This window comes from Eriocheir sinensis, chromosome 13 (genome assembly GCF_024679095.1).
Source record: "Eriocheir sinensis breed Jianghai 21 chromosome 13, ASM2467909v1, whole genome shotgun sequence".
NCBI classification, from domain to species: domain Eukaryota; kingdom Metazoa; phylum Arthropoda; class Malacostraca; order Decapoda; family Varunidae; genus Eriocheir; species Eriocheir sinensis.
This window is the reverse complement of record NC_066521.1, coordinates 11752023-11767322: the sequence shown is the minus strand read 5'-3', so window position 1 is coordinate 11767322 and position 15300 is coordinate 11752023. Positions and strand designations below refer to the sequence as shown.

Sequence of the window (15300 nt, the reverse complement as noted above, 5' to 3'; positions counted from 1 at the left end):
TGACTTAAAAGCTTTCAAGGAGAGTATCAAGAAGTCTTAAGTTGCATTGCTTGCCCTTATTTTTGTTGTTGTTATTATGACGTTAAGCCAGAGTATAGTGACATGGGATATACCTAACTATTCTGTCTGGCAACACTGGTGGTGGTGTTAATGAGAAGAGGCGATGAGGTGTGATAGGAAGGTGTCACGTTGAGGGGTTTATCTAAGTAGTAGATTATGATGGTGAGGAGGAGGGGGAGGGAAGGAATTGTGAGGGCACGTGAGGTGAGGTGAGGGGTGGGGTTGATGGAGGGGAGACTGAAGCCATACAGTGTTAATGCCATTACACTCCCTCACCACAACAACGAATGAGGAAATGGAGTAGAGAAAGAAGGAAATGAAGAAGGAGAGTCAGAAAATAAGGATAGAGGGAATACTATATAAGAGGAAGACATTAAGTTAATCAAAGTGTAAACAGAAGGAAGAAAATGAAGAAAACGATAACGAATATAAGAATAAAGGAAATTAGTAAACATGGGAGTCAAGAGAGAAGGGAAGCAGAAAGTTAATTAAAATGGAAAACTGAATAAATAAAGAAGGAAATGAAGAAGTAAGAAAGCGAGTGAGAAAATTTGGATACAGTAAAGAAGTAAACAAGGACAGAAGGAAGTAAAAACAGAAGCAAAAATAGACTGAAGCCAGAATGTTTGTTAGAGAGTAAATATAGAACAAAAACAAGAAACAAGAAAGTGAATACGTGAGAATAAAATGTTAACGTAAATAAATAAACAGGGAGAGAGGGCAGGAAGTAAAGATAAAAGAAAGGAATGTCAACAGAAAATAGAATAAAGAAGGGAGGAAAAGAAGAAGAAAGAGAGCAAGTAAGAAAATAAGGATGAAGTAAAGAAGTAAATGGATGGAAGATAGAGATTGGAGGATAGGGAAGAAGTTAGTAAAATAGTAAAGAAGAACAAAGAAGGAAGGAAACGAAGAAGCAAGAAGCAAGTAAGGGCAAAGGAGATAAGGATTAAAGGAAGTAAAAATAGAGGAAAATAAAGATAGAAGGAAGACAAAGGAATTAAAAATAGAGGAAAATAAAGATAGAAGGAAGACAAAGGAAGTAAAAATAGAAGAAAATAAAGATAGAAGGAAGACAAAGGAAGTAAAAATAGAGGAAAATAAAGATTGAAGGAAGACAAAGGAAGTAAAAATAGAAGAAAATAAAGATAGAAGGAAGACAAAGGAAGTAAAAATAGAGGAAAATAAAGATAGAAGGAAGACAAATTTAGTTAAAGAGTAAAAAAAGAATAAAAAAGGAAGAAAATGAGAAAGCAAGATGAAAGAAAGGATAAAGTAGATAAGATAGAAGGAAGTAAAGATATAAAAAAGTCAGTAAGTCAGATTAAGAGTAAGTAAAGTAAGTAAAGACAAACAAGAACGCTCCCATGGCGGTTCGCTGGAAATGGTAAACTAAAGAAGAAAAAAAGAAGAAGACCGATTTGCCCTTGGGTAGGGTCTTTGCTCCCTGAATGTTCTCTCTCTCTCTCTCTCTCTCTCTCTCTCTCTCTCTCTGTATACATTAACCTCTCCTTAACATGCGACTTGATGGGAAGGAGGAGAAGGAAGAGGAGGAGGAGGAGGAGGAGGAGGAGGAGGAGGAAGAGGTGTCCTTTCTAATTTTCTTCGGTAGTTATCAGGGCAATTAATCAAAGGAAGGCAAGCCCATCATTTCTCTCTCTGTTACTGCTATTACGTCTGACCGCTTCGCCCTCTGTATGGAGACTCTGGTATACAAACTCGAGGCGAACAAAGCCGAACATTCTTTAAACCGTATCTTCTTTCTTATAATCTACTCCCGTTTTCTCTCCTTCCGCTACAATCTTTCTCCTTTCCTATGACTTGAACGCTTCTGGGGCTGGTATACTAATCTCGTTTTCCTTACTGGATCTACATGTAAAGAGTTAGTTATCCTTTAGTAGGTTTGTTTTTCTTATGGTAACAATGCAAGAAAAAATAAGTTTCACGAAGAATTAATTATGAATAGAATGATATTAATTTCTTTTCTACTACTACTACTACTACTACTACTACTACCTGGCATTAGCTGGGACAAATTCAACGTAACCTACCGTATCACATTTACATACAAAGAGTGCCCCATCATGTCCTACCCCCGTGTCCAAAGCCCTGTGCCATGTGACCTCCAGTATGCCCCATGCCCTATAGTTCTTTGTGTCTTGTAGTAGTAGTAGTAGTAGTAGTAGTAGTAGTAGTAGTAGTAGTAGTGGTAGTAGTAGTAGTAGTAGTAGTAGTAGTAGTAGTAGTAGTAGTATAACAATAGGATAGGATACATATTCTTATCTTGGAGGAAAAAAATAACACAATCCCATCAGTATTGCAACTCCACCCTCTCCACCAAGGCCAGCAAGCAACACAACGACACACGACAACCACTACCACACCACCACCACAACCAGCGCACTAGACCATCACCACAACTACATCACAAAACACCATCACCAGGCCACAACACCAGTTACTCCCATCACCACAACACCACCACTACCCCCCTGCCATCACCAAACTCACCAGCTAACCAGGCAACACACCATTCCAACACCACCACCAAGCCACACCAGCTAACCAGACAACACACCACTCTTGCAATACCATCCATCACCACCACACCCAAGAGAACGCAGACACAATCAACCTTTACACCACCTCATCACTGTTAAGTATCCCCTATAACGCACTTTATCACCACCTCTATAAACATTGGACCCCACTACGAACGACGCCACACTCCACGGGTCAATGCGACGGAGATGAGCACCGAGGCAACGCGCAGCTATAGAGTATGACCAGTTTACCTCTTTACCACATCCCACTTCACGACCACACCCCAGCCACACTACTTTTTTTTTTGGCAACACTACGTAAGATTATAATAGTTTCCCGTCCTCGTATAAATGCCAACACGAATATACAAATTTCACAACACAAAGCAAAACACACACACACACACACACACACACACACACACACACACACACACACACACACACACAAATATTTTGATCCCGTGGAATTCTGAGTAAATCCTGATTCCGAAACATCGATTTGAGTTGCGGGAAAAGGTGACGAGGTGGAAGAGGAAGAGGAGGAGGAGGAGGAGGAGGAGGGGGGGTAGACAGTTAAGGAAAGGCCCGCGTGAGGTGTGTATGCAACATTCGCGAGACAGAAAAAACAAACACACAATCACATTTAAAAGGCAAACACTTGGATTTATGAACACTTGGGTCCGTTCCCGATACACACAGGTTAACGAGGAGGTGCTACAGGTAATCCGCGCCACCTGTCGGCCGCTCAGGTGGACCAAGGGAGAGTTTGAGCGTCACCACACGAGACTAACCTTCACTCCACCACTCACTGAACCACACTGTCTCTCCTCCCTCTCTCTCACTCTCCTACCTTCCACGTTCCCTCCCGAGTCAAGTTCCCTCCTAACTCCCTCCGTCCCTGTCTCCTGCCCCCTTCCCTGGTCTCCTCCTCCTCCTCCTACTCCTCCTCCTCCCTCACCTGTAAGCCTGTAGCCTCCAGCGAACACCTGTATGGTTTTAACTTCCCCCTCCTCCTCCTCCTCCTCCTCCTCCCTCATCCCTTGCCTCCGTTCCTCCTCTCTTCTCATGATTCGCTTCTCTACTCATATGCAGCTCTCATATTTCTTCTCACTCTTCCTCATCTTCTCCTCCTCTTCCTCTCTTCCTCCTGTCTCCATGCTCCTCCTCCCACTTCCTCCTCATCTTCTATACCTCCTCCTCCTCCTTGCTGCCACGCCTTCTTCTCCTCCTTCCCTTCTCTTCATTCCTGTTCCCTCTTCCCCATCTACCTCCTCCTCCTCCTCTCTTCATCCTTGCCTCCTCCTCCTCTCTGATCCCTTTCCTACTTCTCCTCCCTCTCTTCTGCTTCTGCTTTTCGTCTCTTCGCTCCCTTCCCCCCCCTCCTCCCCCTTCCTCCCCAGCTCCACTCTCCCCCCCATCCCCCCGCTACCCCTCCAGCTCAGCCCATCCCCGCCTCTCACTTCCTGCCCACAAATACCAGTCACTCCAACAAGACTTTCTGGGAAAACGTATTAAACGGAGACGATAAAAACAAGTCATACGAAAGGTTGAAATAAGGCTTATTAGAGAAGAGAGCTGATTGGATTAGGACGGCGGAGTGGATGTAGGAAATGAGGAAAGGAGATGAGAAATGAATGAAAATGTAAAGGAAAGGAAAAATTGGCAGGGATGGAATTTGTGGCAAGTTTGAAGTGATAATGACGGACTGAAAAACATTATGTGGAAAAATATAATTATTCATGAAGTAATAAGAAGAAAAGGAAGGAAGATGATAGTTCAGGTGTGTATAGAAGATTATTTGCCCTTATCTACAAGGAAAAAAAATAAAAACTCCTCCTCCTCCTCCTACTACTACTACTACCACTACATCTACTACTACTACTACTACTTCTACTACTACTACATCAGCATGACCGAAATGACTGACAGCACCTGTAAGAATCATCGTCATCATCATCCAGCAGGAAAACCCAAAATGTGAAGGGCAGCGTACAGGTGGTTCTGGCCAGCCGCTGACTACCCCTCCGGCAACAGTCAGCCTTGCCTCCCCCACACACGTTCCCCACCACTCCCCAACACACACACACACACACACACACACACACGTTCACTCCCCCCTCTCCAACCCCCCCCACACACACGTTCACTCGCACACACATCTCTTCCTCTCTTCACTGTTCTCTCTCCCTCACTCATTCATCTTTCCTCCCCAAAACAATTCTTCAAACTCTCCCTCTCTTCACTGCTCCCTTCCCTCTACTTCCTTATCTCTCTCAATAACATCTTCCCCTCTTCCTTTCCTCACTGGTTCCCTTTCCTCTTCTCCCTCGCCTGCCTTCCAAACTCTTCCTCCACTCTCCCTCTCTTCACTCTTCTCTCCACACTCTCTACATCTCTCCCACACTCTTCTTCCCACTCCTTCCTTTCCAACACTCCTTTATCTTTTCCCCACGTTCCTTTCCCCTCTTCCTCTCTTCAGTGCTCTCCTTCCCAACACTCCCTTAACTTTGCTGTCACATCTCTTCCAAATATTACTCTCCATTCTCCCTCTTTAGGAACATATAAGAACGTAAGGAGTCTGCAAGTTGCCGGTAATATAAGGCAGCTCCTGAGAATCTAACCCCACCTAGCAACACTGTCCATGAATTTATCTAATAAAATTTTGAATGTGACTATTGTATTGGCACTCACAACATGACTGCCCAGCCTGTTCCACTCATCTACACCAGTCTGTTAGTGAACCAATTTTTGCCTATGTCCCTGTTGAATCTGAGTTTATCCAGTTTAAACCCATTACTAGGTGTCCTACCCGGTTCTCTTACCATCAGAACCTCATTAATATCCCCCTTATTAAAGTACTTCATCCATTTATAAACTTCGATCGTCTTATCGCACCCTTCGCCTTTCTAGAGCATGCAAGTTTAATTGTTTGAGTCATTGCTTTCCTTTCCCGCACTTCCTTCACTCTCCCTAAAGTCTCCCACACGTCCTCATCTCTCTCTCCCAAAGTTCATTCCTCTTTCCCTCTCTTCACTGCTTCCCTTTCCCCCACATTCCCTTCACTAATCAATCCATTCATTACTCACCCCCAAACACTTCTTCCTACTCTACCTCATCTCTCTCAAACACTTTTTCACACCCTCCCTCTTACCCGCTATTCACTTACCCACTCCCACGAAACTCCACTTATATATCCGCCACTTTCTCGACATTTCCTTCCACTTTCCACTTCCTCCTCTTCCTCTTCTCACTCTTCCCTGATCAGATCCTCCCCCCCCCCGCCTACAGTTTCTTCACCTCTCTCTCTCTCTCTCTCTCTCTCTCTCTCTCTCTCTCTCTCCTCCCTGTTCCTCATATCTTCCACACCTCATAACATTCAACTTCATCCATCATTTCATCTCCGGCAGTGTCCTCATTACTCATCTCTCTCTCTCTCTCTCTCTCTCTCTCTCTCTCTCTCTCTCTCTCTCTCTCTCTCTCCATTACTGCTTCCTTCCTTGTCTTTTTTCTTCTTTTTTGTTTTCTTCTCACGTAATTTTTTTCCATCTTCCAATCACTTATCCACCTCTGCTGTTTTTTTTTTAGTCTTTTTTCTTTTTATTCTTTTTTCGCTTCTTTGTCTCCTCTGATCTTTTTTCCCCTCTTTTCTTATATTTTCTTCTATCTTTTTTTTCTCCACTTCTAACTCCATTCCACGATTCTCTCCTTTTTTTTCCCTCGCTCATTCGTTCCATTTTTTTGACCTCTCTCTCTCTCTCTCTCTCTCTCTCTCTCTCTCTCTCTCTCTCTCTCTCTCTCTCTCTCTCTCTCTCTCTCTCTCATAAATTATATTGCTCCGGAAAATTATGCGAGCAGACTTTTCGGTGCCGTAAAACTAAACATTAATTAGATTCAACTCGCAAAGAAAACATTTACGATTAATTAAAAAGGCACCAAACTTATTACCGAGAAGTTAGGTGGATAGATAGATAGGTAGTCGATAGATTGATATAGGTAAGGTAGTGTATATATAGTACAGGATGGGTAGATGGTAGATAGAGATAGATAGACAAGTAGGTAGTAGATATATATAGATAAGAAGATGAATAGACAGATAGGTAGTGGAGAGAGAGAGAGAGAGAGAGAGAGAGAGAGAGAGAGAGAGAAAGTGAATATATACTGATTGGCCCTCGTTTTCCTTTTATCTCCCAGCTGATTAGATTTTCCCGTTTTCTGTGGATCTTATGGAACGGAGACGGAACTATTTTTTCATTAGTATTATTTTATTTCTCTATTTAGTTTGCTTTTCGTTTCCTTCCTTTTCGTGTTCATTATCATTTTCTCCCTTATCTTTCGCAGTCCTTCTTCATTAGTTTGTTCTTTATCTTTCTTATTTCGTTCTTTATTTTGTTCCTTATTTTCTTCCCTTTTCCTTCCCTTCCGCTTCATTTTTTTCCCTTTCCTTCCCATTTTCTTTCCTTCCCTTCGCTTCCCTTTCTCTTTCCTTCCCTGCCGCTTTCCTTTTTTTCCCTTTCCTTCCCTTCCTTTTTCTTTCCCTTCTTTGATGATATAAAGATAGTGATAGGTAGCTTGATATACATAGATCGAGATAGATAGATACATATCACGTGAGATAAACACATGAGATAAACACACTCCCCTATAGACAGACAGATAGATACAGACTGCTTGATAGATAAATTCAGACATAGAAGATGGATAGATGAAAGATGAAACAGATACAAACAAACACAGCGTAAAAGACAGACATAATATAAACACTAGCGAACATATTACAAGCAAACAGATGACAGGGAGAGACACAAAGATCAAAAGATACATAAACACAAAGATCAGCGGATACACACACACACACACACACACACACACACACACACACACACACACGCAAATAATACAGGAATCCTTTTTTTTTGTATTTTTTTTTCTATTCAGCAGTTTTTAAGCCCCCTAAAAGCTCGCTGCAATGAATATTTTAACAGCCCTCAGTGGGTCAACATTTGTATGGCCATTTAAAGTTATTTATGCTGAAATAACTGCACACATATAAACATTATTCAACACTATACATACATAACAAATTTCCTGTGACTGCACAAGCGAAGCGGAAGTGTATGTGTGTGTGTGTGTGTGTGTGTGTGTGTGTGTGTGTGTGTGTGTGTGTGTGTTTACAAAGAGCCAGACAGGTTACCATGGGAACACAGGAAAAAAATACCGGAAGCTAGGAAGGAAGTAATGAAGGAAAAAGAAATAGCGAGGAGGAAAGAGGAAAAGCAGAAGGGCGGGGAAAGAGGAAGGAAAAGAATGGGGATGGGAAGGAAAGAGGGAAAAAAGGAAAGGGGAAGGGAGGGAAAGAAAAGAGGAAGGTAAGCAAAGAGGAAAAAAAGGAAAGAGGAAGGGAAAGAGGAAAAAAAAGGAAAGCGGGAGAGAAGGAAAGGGGAAGGGAAGGAAAGGGGAAGGGAAGGAAAGAGGAAAAAAAGGAAAGAGGGGAAAAAAAGGAAAGAGGAAAAAAATGAAAGAGGAGGGGAAGGAAAGAGGGAAAAAATGAAAGAGGAAGGGAAAGACGGGAAAAAGAAAAGAAGGGAAGGAAAGCGAAAGGGAAAGAGGAAGGGAAGGAAGGATGAAGGAGGAAAACAAGGGGAAAGAAAATAGAAAAGGACCAAAAATAAAGAACGAAACAAGAAAATAAAGAACAAAAATAATGAGAAAAGGATTGTGAGTGATAAGGAACAAAACAATGAAAGACAATGGGAGGAAGACAAAAAACAAACTAAAGAAATAAAATAATACTAATAAAAATAGTTGCGTTTCCATTCCAAAAGATCCACAGAAAACGGGAGAATCTAATCAGCTGGGAGAGAAAAGGAAAACGTGGGCCAATCAATGAAGACTTGAACGGTGTCTTGAATATCTGCTTTTCTTTCGTGTCTGAACTCTAACAGAAGTTTATAAGGGGACTCTGATCTCTACACTCTCTCCTACTGATTTCCGTGTGGTTTGATAGTTTAAGTGACACAGCAGATACAGTGTTTAAGACAGATAAATAGACACAGACAGACACACGCAGATAAGGAGAAATTAGGAAGTTTTAGGGAGAAAATATGAATCGGGAAGAGGCGAAGTGGAAAAAAAGGAGAAGACGAAGTGGAAAAAAAGAAGATGAAGAGGAGGAGGGCGAAGAGGAGGAGGATTAATGCAAGGATACTATAGTTCTTCAGTTAATGGTTCAGTTACAAAGTTAAGCGCCAGATAATTTTTAAAGGTCGTATTAGTATCTATTATTATGTGGCGGGTCGAGCTTTTGTATTCCATTTTTGGGCCGGAGTTAGTAAGAACCGTCGGATCTTCACAGTTAAGTCGACACATTACAAACTACACTGCGCTATTTTGAATCCACAGAGCACCACCCATAGCGTTCATCTGAGGTGTGTTGCAGGTATTTGTTTCTGTCTTTATAAGTATCTATGGCTGACTTATGGGGCTATTACACTGGGCAAATTTTCCATGGATCTTCAGTCAAACCACGATTTCCGCTGGCGTGGTTCTCATATTTCCGTGGTTTTCTGACGTGTCCACGATCTTCCAAAGCTACGGTATACTTTCTTGAATGACGACGGTATTACTCACCATTATCATCATCAGCAACAGCAAGAAACAAATGAGAACCACGCCAGCGGAAATCGTGGTTTGACAAAATCCACGGAAAATTTGCCCAGTGTAATAGCCCCTTTACAATAGCAAAATATGTCTCCAGCGTAGCAAAAGGCAGTAAAAAAGGTTATACAGTTTATGGATTTCCTGCACACTCCCGGAAAAAGACAGAATTGGGTCAACGAGGTCAGGTGTGTGTGTGTGTGTGTGTGTGTGTGTGTGTGTGTGTGTGTGTGTGTGTGTGTAATCTTCATTATATTTTTTCTACGGTTGTTTGTTGTGGTTGTTGTTGTGATGTTTTGTTTTGTATTTTGTTTTCCGCGTGTGTGTGTGTGTGTGTGTGTGTGTGTGTGTGTGTGTGTGTGTGTGTGTGTGTGTGTGTGTGTGTGTGTGTACAAGGAATAGGGTAGTGGCTGAATGGAACAAATCTAACATGTATATCGTTGATGCAAATACGATTGAAAGTTTTGAATGGAGTTTGTATTTATTTATGTATGGGGAGGGAAGTTGGTGAATAAAAGTTCTCAGGAGCTCTTTTGTATGGGCCGACTCGTCTCAGGTAGTCAATTTATGTCCTCATGTGTCGTAAATATCCACAGCAATCTGGTAAAGTAACATGATCACACAACAAAGAGTAAAATTTAATGAAAGCAAATAACATGTGAAGGGAGCATGCGATAGTGCGATGACCGAACTGATAACTCTTTCGGTGTCTTGTGGTAACTTTTCGGATCGGTGTCCTTTAACTCTTATTGTTGAACGACTACTTCCTTTCAGTATTCACACAAGAGGATCGAACGACTATTCCGGAAAGGGTTCAGGTGTACGAGGGCGGGGATGGCGATAAATTGAGGGATATAATCATTACCAGGGAAGTAGTTTAGGATGAGATAGATAAGCTTAAGAATAATAAGTCGCCAGGTCCTGACGGGATATTTCCGAGGGTATTAAAGAAATTTAGTGATGTACTCAGTAACCCACTAACCGACATCTTTAAGATGTCGGTAAATACTGGTTATGTGCCCAGCCTATGGAAAGTAGCTAATGTGACGCCGATTTTAAAAAAGGGGGACAGGTCAGCTGCTTCAAACTATCGCCCAATTAGCTTAACATTGGTTATAGGCAAGATGCTGGAGTCCATAATAGCCAGGAACATTCGGGAGCATCTAGAGAAACAAACTTAATTCACGACTCGCAGCATGGGTTCACGAAAGGTAGGTCATGCCTCACCAATCTCTTGTCCTTCTACAATAAAGTATTTGAGGCGGTAGACAGAGATGAAAATTATGATGTAATCTATCTTGATTTTAGTAAAGCGTTTGACAAAGTTCCTCACCAACGACTATTGCTTAAATTACAGGCTCACGGAGTAGAGGGTAAAGTTTTAAACTGGGTCACGGCGTGGCTTAGCAATAGGAAGAAAAGACTGCAAATCAATGGTAAAAGATCTGACTGGGGATGTGTTACGAGTGGGGTCCCACAAGGTTCGGTATTAGGTCCACTTTTGTTTATTATTTATATCAATGACTTAGATACAGGAATTAGTAGTGATGTCAGTAAGTTTGCAGATGATACCAAGATCGGTAGAGTAATTGAGTCGGATCAGGACGCTAGTATTCTCCAGGATGAACTAAACAGATTGTATGACTGGGCGGATAAATAGCAAATGGAGTTCAATGTAGGAAAGTGCAGTATTCTGAGTGTAGGTAGGAACAACCCCTCACATAACTATTGCTTAAATGACACTCTCATAAGCAGGTCTGGGTGCGAGAGGGATTTAGGGGTCTTAGTGAGCTCTGATCTCCGTCCAAGGGCACAATGCATTCAAGCTAGAAATCGAGGAAATAGGGTTCTGGGATTTATTTCATGGAGCGTAAGCAACAGAAGGGCCGAAGTCTTCCTCAAACTATATTTAGCATTAGTTAGACCTCATCTCGATTATGCGGTTCAGTTCTGGTCACCTTACTATAGAATGGATATCAAAATGTTAGAACCGGTGCAGAGGAGGATGACTAAGATGATTCAGGGGTTGAGAAAATTGCCATACGAGGAAAGACTCAAACAGTTAAACTTGTATTCTCTAGAAAGGCGAAGGGTGCGTGGAGACATGATCGAGGATTAAAAATGGATGAAGGGCTTTAATAAGGGGGATATTCATAAGGTTTTGTTGGTAAGAGAACCGGGTAGGACGCGAAGCAATGGGTTTAAACTGGATAAATTCAGATTCAACAGGGACATAGGCAAAAATTGGTTTACTAACAGAGTGGTGGATGAGTGGAATAGGTTTAGCAGTCACGTGGTGAGTGCCAATACAATTGTCACATTCAAAAATAGATTAGATAAATTCATGGACAGCGATATTAGGTGGGGTTAGATACACGGGAGCTTAGGTTCAAAGGAGCTGCCTCGTACAGGCCTACCGGCCTCTTGCAGACTCCAACGTTCTGATGTTCTTATGTTCTTGTGACTCATATAAGAGTAAAAAGTCTGCGAATATAGACCAGAATAACACTTCCAAACAATACAGCAGTGCAAGAGGGACGCTGCAATATCCCTCCCTTCCCATCCCTTTGTTTTGAGCGACAAGAGGGAGAAATAGCGACATAACATTTCATCTGCATAGCTTGACACGCTCCCCCTTATGTAATGAAGTGCATGGCGTGACGAAGCCCAATACTACTCTCTCTCTCTCTCTCTCTCTCTCTCTCTCTCTCTCAATGATGTCTTCTATTAATTATTCTCACGTACGATTATAGTAAATTGGTTCATATTAGGGCCTGAGGAGGAGGAGGAGGAGGAGGAGGAGGAGGAGGAGGAGGAGACTTAAAGAAGAAGGTGTAGGTGGATGCAGAATTTATAAAGGGCGTTTCACTAGTATTCTCTCTCTCTCTCTCTCTCTCTCTCTCTCTCTCTCTCTCTCTCTCTCTCTCTCTCTCTCTCTCTCTCTCTCTCTCTCTCTCTCTCTCTCTCTCTCTGTGTGTGTGTGTGTGTGTGTATGTGTGTGTGTGTGTGTGTGTGTGTGTGTGTGTTTCCATCATCGCCACCTTGCCCACTCTCACGCACCTGTCAGACTAGTAATTAAAACTCACCTTCCCCCTCCGCCAATCAGGGCACACGTACCTGCCAAGGGGGGTCCAATCAGGGCACGTCTACCTGGTGATCCCCTTACCTGGAGAGAGAGAGATACAGGTTAATACAAAGGTGAGTCATGGGGATGATTATGTAGATCATCACTGCTACTGTGCTGCTACTACTACTACTACTACTACTGCTACTACTAAATTCTTTGCCTACCTTGCTTTGCCTTGATTACCTAACCATATCTTAGTTTACTTTATTTACGCTTCCCTTACTTAACCTTACCTCACCTTACTGCGCTACTACTACTACTATTACTATTACTACTATTACTACTACTACTACTATTACTACTACTACTACTACTACTACTACTACTACTACTACTACTATTACATTGCCTTGCCTCACCTCACCTTGCCTACCTTGCTCTGCCTTGATTACCTTACCATATCTTAACTTACTTTATTTTCCCTTCCCTTGCTTAACCTTACCTCACCTTGCTACAGCCACAAATATATATACTAATAATAATAACAATGATAATAATAATGATAAAGAGTAATTCCATTGGACCAGAAATTACATGAGTATACATAGTGCAAAATTAATAAATTCACCCCTACGCAAAAAAAAAAGGTTATATTTAATTACGGCAAAAAATAAAACACCTTGGAATTAGTCTGCTGTACATCGATTAATTAAGCAATGTATACAAAATGGACAGGTGGTTATTAATTTATTTTTTGCATTATTACAGGTAAAAAGGAGGAGCGGGTAGAAGGGGAAGTAAAGGACAAGGGAAGGGGAAAGGATGGGATGGGAAGGATGGGAAAGGAATGGAAGGGAAGCTTTGATGGAAATAAAGGGATAAAAGGGAAAGGATGGGATGGGAAGGATGGGAAAGGAGTGGAAGGGAAGCTCTGGGGAAAATAAATGGAGAGTGGGGAAAGGATGGAATGGGAAGGATGGGAGAGGAGTGGAAGGGAAACTCTGGGGGAAATAAAGAAAGGGGAAAGGATGGGAAAGGAGTGGAAGGGAGTCTTTGATGAAAATAAATGGAGAAAGGGGAAAGGATGGGATGGGGAGAATGGGAAAGGAATGGAAGGGAAGTTCTGGGGGAAATAAATGGAGAAAGGGGAAAGGATGGGATGGGAAGGATGGGAGAGGAGTGGAAGGGAAGTTCTGGGGTAAATAAATGGAGAAAGGGGAAATGATGGGAAAGGAATGGAAGGGAAACTATGGGAGAAATAAATGGAGAAAGGGGAAAGGATGGGAAAGAAATGGAAGGGAAGCTTTGATGGAAATAAAGGGATAAAAGGGAAAGGATGGGATGGGAAGGATGGGAAAGGAATGGAAGGGAAACTCTGAGGGAAATAAATGGAAAAAGGAGAACGAAAGGAATGGGAGGGAAGATATATGAGGAAACTGCTGACAAACAGAAAGTTTTCTATAAAAAGACGGAAAAGCTGAATAAAAACTCATGTGTGGTCAACAATGTTATATGGTGTGGAAAGTTGGACTATATCAAAGACGATGGTGAATAGGCTGGAGGCGATGGAGAAGTGGCTGTGGAGGAGGAGGATGAAGACGGCAAGAAGGTCAAACGAAGAAGTATTCGAGATGGTGGGAGAGAGGAGGGAGCTGATGGGGGTGGTGAGATTGAGACAACTGAAATTTTGGGGGCATGTAATGAGGAGAGAGGGGCTAGAGGATCAGATAATGACAGGAATGGTGGAGGGAACCAGAGGGAGAGGAAGACTGAGAGTGAAATACATGGACGGATTGGTAAAGCTGCCACGGGGGAGTATGACGAGTGGACAGTTCATCAGAGCCACGAGGGACAGAAGAAGATGGAAGTCCAGGGTTGCCCACGTCCTGGAGGATATGGCACAGCGGTAAGGGAAGGTAAAGAAGACAGATGAAAAGGGGAGAATATGGAATGGAAGAAGGGAGAGCGAAAGGAAGGGAAAGTCATGAGGCAAAAAGGAAGGAAAGGTGAATGACGAGATACGGGAAGAGTAGGGGAGAGAATGGAAGGTAAGGTAACGTAAGGTAGGGTAAGTAAGGTAAGGGAAGATAAGGCAAGGTAAGGCAAGATAAGGTAAAATAAGGTAAGGTTAAGTAATATAAGGCATGATAAAGTAGGGTAAGGCAAGGTAAGGCAAGATAAGGTAAGGTAAGGTAAATTAAGGTAAGGTAAGCCAAAGTAAGATAAGGCAAGGTAAGGCATAATAAAGTAAGGTAAGGTAAAATAAGGTAAGGTAAGGTAAAATAAGGTAAGGTAAGGTAAAATAAGGTAAGGTAAGGTAAAATAAGGTAAGGTAAGGTAAAATAAGGTAAGGTAAGGTAAAATAAGGTAAGGTAAGGTAAAATAAGGTAAGGTAAGGTAAAATAAGGTAAGGTAAGGGAAAATAAGGTAAGGTAAGGTAAAGGTAAAGTCAGGCAAGGTTAGTCTAATTTTAAACTTGGCAAGGTAATTTAGAGTAAGGAAATGGGAGGTATTGTAAGGTACGCTAAATAGAGGGAAGCGAAACGAGACGAAGTAAACGAAAGGGAAAGGAGGGAATGGGACGGAAATGGGACAGGAATGGAAGGGTTAAGGGAGAGAGGAAGGAGAGGAGGAGGAGGAGGAGGAGGAGGAGGAGGAGGGAGGAGGAGGAGGTAGACCAGAGAACTATAATCTACATAATGAGCTCATTTAAATAATTCCCTCTGTGAAAAGCAGAGTAAAGAGGAGGAGGAGGAGGAGGAGGAGGAGGAGGAGGAGGAGGGAAAACTGACACAAAAGTATTCGTATATAAAAGAAAACAAGATACGAAAGAGAAGTTTAAAAAATGAAGCAAATGCAATAAAGAAAAAAAAATATGAGAGAGAGAGAGAGAGAGAGAGAGAGAGAGAGAGAGAGAGAGAGGCAGGTATAGTCTTCAACCAATTAGCTTCAGGTAACAGGAGTTCAGGTATTCTC

General features: G+C 42.1%; 1 protein-coding gene across 3 annotated transcripts in view; it reads right to left on the bottom strand.

The window, feature by feature from the left end:
• LOC126997979 (protein numb-like) overlaps positions 1-15300 on the bottom strand; it is a 115858-nt gene that overhangs the window by 50470 nt on the left and 50088 nt on the right. The window contains exon 1 of one of the 3 annotated variants that reach the window (XM_050859249.1): positions 12375-12395. The exons of 1 other annotated variant lie outside the window; for it this stretch is intronic. The gene's annotated coding sequence lies outside the window, so the exon portion shown is untranslated. Of the gene's footprint in view, positions 1-3394; positions 3459-12374; positions 12396-15300 lie in introns of those variants that run through there. One more of the 3 variants, XM_050859241.1, reaches the window with a different exon arrangement.